Genomic DNA, 10,416 nt, shown 5'->3' with positions numbered 1-10,416 from the left:
TTTGATTAAATCTTTATGTTCTATGATCTATGCATAAATAATTTCTACTGGTCATATCCAGTGTTGGGTAAGTTTCTTTAAATTAGTAACTTAGTTACATTACTAGTTACTTCTATCAAAAGTAACTCAGTTACTTCAAGTTACTCGTTACTTTCAGAGTAACTAGTTACTAAGGGAAGTAACTTTGGTTTTACTCAGAATTCTCTTGTTAATGTGTTGCTTCCATAACTGGATACCCAGCAAGATTGCCAGTCTTCTAGTTTGCTTACTTGCCACAAGTGCACTGTGCCACCTACCAATAGAAAGGAAAAAATAATGTGCACATTTCCACGAGAGAAATCCCACGCCTGATTCTATCCTAGCCTGCTTTTTACATCCAACACAAAAACTGCAGTCGTGGTGCTTTCGATTGTACTCAGAACTCGGAAATTCTGCCTTCTGAATAGGAAGATGTAGGTAACACCAGACTGCAGATGAGCTGCATACAGAGCTGGACTGGGACAAAAAAAATCATCCCGGGCATTTTGACTAGACCATTATAGGGAAAATCATAAAGCCTTTGAATGAAAATAAACACTGTGATGTACAGTGATGTGACAGTGATGTACACTGTTCTGATGGTATATATGTATCAATCTATCAATTGTTTGTTGTAAGACTCGGATAATTATTTTTTTAAAAGTGAGACATTTTAAATGAGAATAAGAAAGTATTTCCTTGTGCCCCCCTTTCCCTTTTAATTCCGTACATGGACCCCTGGCAACACTTTGCTAGACCCACCCCTGCACAGTTACCAGCTGTCAGTTACTTAGAAAAGGATCCTGGTGTTATTTGGACTAACTTCCGGCTTGAGTGAACGCTGGCGCGTCTGGCTGCCGCTACTCACCGGTTCATTTTTCGATTATTTGGATTTATTTGGATTAATTGGATTATTTGGATTCAGATTTGAATGAACAGGGACATTCACACTCAGGACCAGATCGATCTCTGCCTGGGATTGAATTGCAACACTTGTCCTCAACTTCTGTTATTTCAGCTGAATGTGTTCTCACGTCTTCTTCTCAGTGAGCGGCACTAGCTTAACTGTTTGAGCTATTTTAGCCTACCTGTTCGTTGCTCCGGCCGGCTCGGCTCCTTTTCCTCCACACAATCGAAGATGCGGACCAAGATGTTCCTGAGCTGGTCGGCACTATTTTGGATTCTCCTGACGCTCGTCTACCATCCTACGGCTGGACTGCTCTGCTACACAGCCGCTGAGCTCCTGCGCCTTCGCGGGCAGCTATCGCTCCCGTCGCTGGCAGAGCTTCACTACCACCCGGGCATCACTTTCCAGCCTCGCCAGAGATACATCCATCGCGGGTCCCGCAGGATTTTCCATAACTCCAATGGAACTAAATCGTTCTGGTCTGCTACTCGCCGCCCTCGCAGGAACCCTGATCGGGCTGTCAACCATCGATCTCTAACCCACCTGCCCAGGGCGCCCACCGCGATTAGCAAAAAAGAAGATACTCAAGATACTCCACTCAACTTCGGTCTTCTAAACATTCGTTCATTGACAAGTAAGGGACCTCTCATCCAAGACCTCCTATCTGACCGTAAGTTTGACTTTTTCTGCTTAACTGAAACCTGGCAACAACCTGATGACTTTTCTCAGCTAAACGAATCTGCTCCTCTGGGGTTTGTTTACTTTTCTAAACCCCGCTGCTCAGGTCGTGGGGGTGGTCTCGCGATCCTTTTTCGCCAGCACTTGAAAGTCCTGCCGGTTAATGTTGATACCTTTAGTTCTCTAGAGGTCCTTGCATGTGAGCTGACTGGACCCATTCCCACTATCATAGCTACTGTATACCGCCCCCCCAAACCTAACCCTGTCTTTCTCAGTGACTTTGCTAATTTACTAACCCATCTTTCATCTCTCTCCCCAAATGTGATCTTGGTGGGAGATTTCAACATTCACATGGACAATAATGACCTTCTGCTCACCAGAGACTTTTCCTCCTGTCTCGAAGGCTCTGAATTTAAACAATTTATCGACTTCCCCACTCACTCTAAAGGACACACCCTGGACTTGGTCTGCTGTTCTGGTCTTACTCCCTCGAATCTTTCTGCTACTGAAATCCCCATAACTGACCACTTCCTCCTTTCATTTAACCTCACTCTCTGCTGCTCTTCTACCAAGCCAACCCGTCTCATCTCGTTCCGCAACATCAAGAACATTGATATGGACATTCTCACTACCAGTTTGGACAATGTTCAGATTCCGGACTTCTATTCTACTCCTGATGATTTGTTGTTATATTATAATAATTGTCTACGCACTGTCCTTGATTCTCTGGCTCCTGTAAAAACCCACTCTGTTTCCTTCACTCGCTCTGCTCCCTGGTTTACCTCTGACCTTCGAGCTCTGAAGGCCAAAGCTCGGCAGCTAGAGCGTCAATATAAGAAATCTGCTTTAACTGTTGATTCAGAAATCTATAAATACCATGTACTTCAGTATAAAGACTCCATTAACAAGGCCAAACAAAGCTTCTACTCTGGTATTATCAGTTCTTATGAGGGTAATGCTAGGACTCTGTTTTCAGTTTTCAACAAACTAATTCAACCCCCCAACGCTTTACCACCGCACTTCTATTCCTCTGAAACATGCAACTCCTTGATGCTGTTCTGGACTACGAAAATCGATAACATCCACCAGCAACTCAGATCAAATGTTGTGTCTACGCCCTCTCCAGAACCTTTTCTCCTTTTTGAGCCGTTTTCCACTTTTCATCTTCCTGATTTATCTGATATTTCCGAGTTAATATGTAAATCAAAACCTGCCACATGTCATCTTGACCCCATGCCCACGGGGCTTGTGAAATCCTGCCTCTCTTCTTTACTCCCACTCATCTGTGCTATCATTCACTCTTCTCTCACCACCGGTATCGTTCCCTCCTTATTGAAGACTGCTCTAGTCACTCCTATACTGAAAAAACCTTCTTTAGATCCTAACAACTTTAACAACCTCCGTCCGATTTCCAATCTACCCTTCATTTCTAAGATACTCGAAAAAGTGGTTGCAGCTCAACTACATTTACACCTGGTTAATAATAACATCTATGAGAGATTTCAATCTGGTTTTCGCTCATGTCACAGTACCGAAACTGCTCTACTTAAAGTCACTAACGATCTCTTAATCGGAGCTGACTCTGGTCTTCTCACCATTCTCGTCCTTTTAGATCTGAGCTCAGCCTTTGACACCATTTCTCACTCTGTCCTTCTAAGCAGACTTTCCTCTCTCGGCATCTCTGACACACCCCTCGCCTGGTTTCAATCATATCTCCTCGACCGTTCCCAGTTTATTCAACTAAGATCATTCCGCTCTCGTCTATTCCCTGTCACCTCTGGTGTACCCCAAGGCTCAGTTTTAGGCCCTCTTCTCTTTATAATATACATCCTCCCTCTAGGTACCATCTTCCGCAAATTTGATCTTCAGTTTCACTGTTTTGCTGATGACACCCAGTTATATCTCTCTTGCAAACCTGATTCCTCCCTCCCACCTTCTTCCCTTACAGAATGTCTATCCGAGTTAAAATCCTGGTTTACCTCTAATTTTCTAAAGCTCAATGAGGATAAAACTGAGATCCTCCTTATTGGCACCAAATCCAACCTTTTGAAGGCAAACCATTTCTCACTCACCATTGATAACTCCACGTTCTCCCTTCTCCTCAGGTTAAGAGCCTTGGTGTCATCCTAGACAGTACACTTTCTTATAAATCACACATCAATAACCTCACCCGTTCTGCCTACTTCCATCTACGTAACATTAACAGATTGCTTCCTTCTCTTTCCACCCAGTCTACGTCCATTCTTGTACATAGTCTTGTTACCTCCCATATTGACTACTGCAATTCTCTTCTGCATGGTCTCCCCCAAAAATCCCTCCATAAGCTTCAACTGGTTCAGAACTCTGCTGCTCGCATTATCACCAGAACCCCCTCCTACCAGCACATCACCCCTGTTCTTCAGGAACTTCACTGGCTCCCTGTGAAATTCCGGATAATTTTCAAACTTCTTCTGCTCACCTTCAAGGCCCTTCATAACCTCGCTCCTTCTTACCTTTCTGACCTGTTAACCACCACTTGTTCTGCCCGTTCACTTCGTTCTTCTTCTTCTGTCCAGCTTACTGTACCTCCCTTCCGCCTCACCACCATGGGAAGCAGAGCTTTCAGCTGCTCTGCTCCCAGGCTGTGGAATTCTCTGCCCCCTGAAATAAGAAATATTGGTTCTCTCCCCCAGTTTAAATCCCAACTCAAAACTCATCTGTTCAAATCTGCATATTCACTGTGAATACACTGTTTGTTCATTTTATCTTGTGCTTTATTTTATTGTTCTTATTCTGCCATTGTTTTACTAATTGTTTTATCCTATTGTAAAGTGTCCTTGGGTGACTTGAAAGGCGCTCATAAATAAAATTTATTATTATTATTATTATTATTATTTGTCTCTCAGAAACAGTTCATACCTTCTCTTCAACTCATTCATGTCACCTAAAAGGTAAACCTCTTTCTCCATCACAGCTCTGATGATTCAGTAAGGACATCTCCTGGTTTCATCTTCATGTTTCCCACTCACCACATATTCAAACCGATATCATGACCAGCAGGTTTACAGCTGTGGCTCCAGCAAACATCAGCTGATACTAGAAATTAATATTAAATAAATTCTAACAACAGCTGATCAAGCTTAAACGTGCTGCTGTTATTTACCGCAACATCCGCTGGTTTCCTCTTTCTGGCGCAAAGTGGGCGATAAATAAACAAGAGAGAAAAGCCGATCAGCTGATCATTGATCAGTTTCGTGATTAAAGTAGAAACAGGAGAGGGAGGGGAGAGAATGAGAGAAGAAGAGGCAGCTGTGCAGCAAAGACACAGAATAACTCCAGCTTTGTGTCTTTTTTATTGTAGCTGAAGTCCGGGACAAACTGTGTTCCTTTTCACCTCAATACGAAACGCGTAATATTTTCTCTGAATACGAGACGATTCCGTTTTTTACGGAACGGTTGGCAACTCTAATAATTAACCCTATGAACAAAATAAAGTTCATTTCTTTGTTTGTAATATGCAAAAAAAAACATGTTTTAAATTCTCGATGATACAATATACATTTAATATTAATTTAATGTGATCCTGGCTATAGTCTCAGTTCTGGTTATAGTAAAGTGAACAAAACCATGTCCCCCATCAAACCCCCAAATATGTTAGTATGTCTGTGAAGGTTCTCTGTCCAGGTCATTGTAGTCTAGGAGCTTGGAAAGAAAAGCGTCTGGACTTCTTTAAGTTGCTTTAAGACATTTCACTTCTCATCCAAGAAGCTTCTTCAGGTCTAAGGGGACGTGCCCTATGGGAGTGTCCCCAAAGATGGACATGAACCCCATGTTGATCCTCTACATAATCACATGAGCCAAGGTGTGAAAATGGGTGTGGATCACAATCAGCCAAGGTTTCGGGTGAACCCACTGTGAAACCTAGCCCCACCCTACCATGTGATTTCCTGATGTCCAAAGGACGTTAAGGCGTCTGGGAGGGAATCTCGAAAATGGATTAAAGATGGCAAACAGTGCATGCCGTAAACCACTGCCTCTGTTCAAAGATAGTCGTTTACAGTAGACATAGATGGCTTCTTTCACTCCTCTTTCAAACCATCTGTCTTCTCTGTCCAAAATGTGAAGATTGGCATCCTCGAAAGAGTGACCTTTGTCTTTAAGATGCAGATGACATCCCAGTCTTGTCCTGTTGACGTGGCTCTTCTATGTTGTGCCATGCATTTAATGTAGAGGGCTGAGCATTCCTTGCTACACTGTACAACATATGCTCCGTTGCTAAGTTTGTGTTTAGGACTTCTGTCTTCTCAAGCTTCTTGTGCTGCTTCTTCCTGATGTTGCTACACAGCAAATTCAAAAGTGTTAAATGTTTTGGTGTTAATAGTCTTCTTGCAAAAGTAGAGTTAATTTTACTCTAAGCAGAGTCACATTCTTTTAATGTAACTCTGAGGTGTAAAATGATAGTAGTTAAAATAGAGTGTTAAAAATGAGTGCTTCTATGTCAAATCTGGAGGTGTTACAATGGAAACATTAACTCTTGACCTCTTAACTCTGAACTCCTACAGGGGCTATGACACCAACAGAGTAAATTCACAGACTCTGGCCCCAGCACGGCTCCAATCGAAGCTGAAGTGAAGCCGTTTCAGAACATTTTGCTCTACATATTTGAGTTGTTTGCCATGCTTGGTAAGTCATTTTTTCAAAGATTGTTTCAATTATTATTATGAGCTTTTACTTCTGTGGCTCTTTGGAGTTGAGACAAAGCTGTGTGAAAGGCATTAGCCATGTTGCTCACTGATAGCATAATATTCTGTTTTAGCTAGCTGAAAGGTATTGTTTGCGGGCAAATACCACAGCCTTGAAAAAAAGCTTGCATGTGAATTTTCAGTCAAACTTTTGGTCAAATACACCTAAAACAATGTGTAGAATGTGAAATGTTGGTATAATGGTGCTACTTGAAGCCTGAAAATGATCTCCCATAAAAATAAAAAACACGAGCAAACAGCAGTAGCAGGCGTCCTGACTGGGTTCTACGTTAGCATAGATCCCTCCAGAGTTTTGTGCACACGGTTTAGGTAAAAATTAAAAAGGTTGAGGTTTTACATTTAGTTCAGTATTACCTGTTGCCTGTGTCCTTGTCTTTTGGGAAAATACTTTACACAAGTAATGGCTCAAAAAGGATTCCTTTTTTTTTTCTTTTTTTTTTTTACTGTGCTGCAATTGTTTACTGGATTATTTGTGCCATTAATTAGTGTCAACTAATTTTTATTCAATCTCCGCACAGGATATGCTTGTGAAGATGGAATATGGGGGAGAGCAGAAGTGCGTTGAAGTTCCACAAAGGGATGAATGAAGGACATGCATATTGTATTGAAGAAATAAGTGATGAGAATGCTGTTATTTGCATTTACCATGTCAGACCTTTTGATAAACAAAATTCTAATGAAAGTGAGAACATGTACACTGTTACATCTTTCAGAAAATGTTTTGAAATTGTGGTGCACAGTTCAGAATAAATGTTTTTCAAAAACCATTGCATCTTTTTAGTAAATGTTTATTTCCAAAAGAAATTTCTAGAAGTTCAGAACAGTAAAATTCCCGCTTTTTAGAATGAATTAGAAGATAACGCTTACGTAGTTAAACTAAAATACTCTTTGAGAGTTAATATATAAACTCTTAACACCAAGTGTTAAATTATCAACTCCAGACAGATTTGGTGTTTAACACTAAATCAGAGTTAACGTACCAACTCTCCAAAAAGAGTTAAATTAACACTCTCTGGTGTGGACCCATATAGACACTTTAATAGTGTTGAAATCAAATCCAACAGTGTTAATTTGGACATGCTGGATTTGCTGTGTATCATTCAGAACTGGTACATCTATCACTACGACCGTTTTCTTCTGTTTGTATACCACCTCTAGTTGCTTAGTCACCACCATTTTGTTCATCTGTATCTGGAAGTCCCACAGGACTTCTTACAGGACCCTTAGCATTGTCATTTTCCACCACCCTAGGGGGTGTCTTGCTTCGTAGTTTCCAAGTCCATACCTGGACAAGCAAGCTGTCCATACCTGGACAGCTTGCTGTACTTCTTAGGCACCTTCCTTGTCGCACCTTTCTGCAGCTCCAATAGCTGGCTAACCTCTCTCCATGCTACCTTGATCTTAGACTCTAATCTCCTTCTCCATTGAGGGTACTGCTCCTTGTAGCTGTTCAACTTATAACTCATTGATCACTGCTGCCGTGACGTAATGGTAATGGTGACGGTAGGTATTGTCCGTAGTGCTGCATTCAAATGAGACACGCCCATAAGATCTTGTGGGATTTCAAGATACAGACATTAACCCTTTAAGACCTACCATAGAACCAAGTCCGCCAGAGCTTACTTTATATTTTTACATGCTGTGGAGCCATTTTTGGGAGCATTTCAAGTTGCTATACAACCATTATAGCCCAAATTTTAATAATATGTATGCATTAAGTCCATAGTAACTACATAAATTGCAAAAAAGTGCAATAAACTACAAAAAATTTGAAAATCGTCTTTGTTTTTTTCTACATATGTTTCTACTTACAGAAATTTAAGAGGTTTATCCCTCAAAACTTTAAATACAAAAAAGTTGCAAAAAACAGTTTACAACAACAGGAAATTTATTTTGAGTGTCTTTATAGTTTTATTTTTGAGATACACCAATTTTTATATACTGCAGAAAAAACAATCCTATAATGTAAATTTGCAGAGAAAAAAACAGTTCTAAGCATCCCAGAAACTATTCAGAAAAGCATAAAATCAAACATGACTTTTAAAAACACCAGTAAAGGCTTATAAGGCCTACAAGTAAAAAACGACATTTTCCACAAAAATGACGTCACCTCCGATAGTTCACACTGATGTCTATTTCAATGTAGGAAGTGTTCCGAACAGCTGATTGGATCAGCAAAGTGTGTTTCTGGAATATTATGTTTTTGTTCCTGCAAGAGCTTTTTATGCAATTTTTGCAAAGCTTTATGTGGAAGGAAACCATGAACTAGGACAAGCTGATGGCATAAGATGTAAGTACAACTCATTTGGTTTCATATGCAAAAAAAATTATTGCACTAGCTTATGTGGTTCCAGTTCTACCAGGATTTAAAAATAGTTCCGCAAAACAGAGCGTGCCGCTCCAACCGGCTTTAAAGGGTTAATGCATGAAGGAGCATTTCCACAGGTCCTTCCACCCTGCAGCTGTCAGACTGTACAATCAAAACTGCTCCCAACAAACATGTTTACATCAGCGCTGTACTTTGCACTAATCAATCGAACAACTACAACTGTTAGAACTTGCAAATTACTTTTCTCAGTTTATATATACTAACTTATTGGAAGTGAAATGTCTACTTTTTAACGCACAGGGACAATACACAATCTGTACTTTTCTAATTATTCTTAACTATTTAAACATCTTTCAGTATCCTACTCTGTTTGCACACTACAACCTGGGTTTACCACTTATCTGTACTTTAATTTTAATAACTGTACAGTACTGTTTTGGTAACTATTGTCCATGATGTAAATATGTTTACTTTGTGTGTTTTCGTTCTATGTTCTGTGTCCTATTCTGTTTCTAGATGTGGTTTTTTGTGATGTTACAACCAAACTTCCCCCGTTGGACAAGGACTATTCTATTCTATTCTATTCTATACTAAATTATTAGTATAATAATTTATACTAATAAATAATTTCTTAATTATAAAATAATTAAGAAATCTAAAACAAGTATTATTTGACATAAAACAATTTCCCTGTTTTTGTTAAAAATGTCCCTTTTTTTGTTCACATTTCAATTAAATTCCTGTCATATTTCATTGAATGCAAACAAAGAAACAAACCAAAAACAATGAAACAAACAAACAAAAGCAAACAAACAGTGATGGGTCAGTATTTGCTATATAATGGTACTACAAAATGTTTCTGTTGTTTGACACACAGCACAGATAAACAGTAACAAAGATTTCATGTTTATATGAAATACTTTGAAATAAACCAACCCTTTTCTGTATCTATACAGCAGAGGACTGAACTGTACTTCGACCTTACCACAGTGACAAATTCAAACGCAGTCTAACTTTCGATCACTTTTCCTCATTTATGTTTAAATGACATATGTACACCTACCACTGTGGTTAAGTAGCCTTAGAAACAAATAACTTCAACATATACATGCATTTTGGGTTTGTGCATGACCAATGTACTCCAGCACTTAAACAAACATAGCTATACCTCTGCCTCTGGAACTCACTATATTTTAAACCCTGGTTAATACCCTAACTATATGCTGTGCTTGAGTGAACACTGATTTAGAGATTGGTTTAATGCCATGGCAGTCTTTTGTTTTGTAAATGTTGCTATGCAATTTTCTGGTAGGTGAATTTGTGGTAGGTACTGCTTTGCTTTGGGAAGCTACAGCCGTGCGCTTGCTTGTGCAACATTTAGATGTGTGGTAAATTTCAAAGTAGCATCCACATGCAAACACAGGGTTTCCCAGTGGCAACCAATGAATTCATTTTAATTAAATTCCAAGCATAAACATATAACATGGCAAACTTTACTCATTTCAAATTACATTTATGCTGGTAATTTTTCCCTTAGCTTTTGATACAAATGGAAATATTGTAAGCAATGGTATCTAACCACTGAGAAAAAACTCTGGACAAAATCATGTTTACATGGGATCATGAATTTATTTAGATTCTTAACTTTGGAATAATTATTTTTACATTAAGAAATACAGGTATAAATAATGTATAATTGAATAACATTATATGTATATTAAGAAATTATTCACAGAAAGAAT

The 10,416-nt window shown here is 39.4% G+C and overlaps 1 long non-coding RNA gene across 1 annotated transcript; it reads left to right on the top strand.

Moving 5' to 3' along the window:
- Positions 1–5,925: 5,925 nt before the first annotated feature.
- On the top strand, positions 5,926–7,112 carry LOC145420146 (uncharacterized). Its single transcript, XR_013901440.1, has 2 exons — positions 5,926–6,265; positions 6,864–7,112. It is a non-coding gene; the product is annotated as an uncharacterized LOC145420146 (long non-coding RNA).
- Positions 7,113–10,416: the final 3,304 nt, after the last annotated feature.

The sequence above is a fragment of the Astatotilapia calliptera genome, chromosome 14, assembly GCF_964374335.1.
Source record: "Astatotilapia calliptera chromosome 14, fAstCal68.1, whole genome shotgun sequence".
Lineage (NCBI taxonomy): Eukaryota > Metazoa > Chordata > Actinopteri > Cichliformes > Cichlidae > Astatotilapia > Astatotilapia calliptera.
This window is presented reverse-complemented; position numbering and strand designations above follow the sequence as displayed.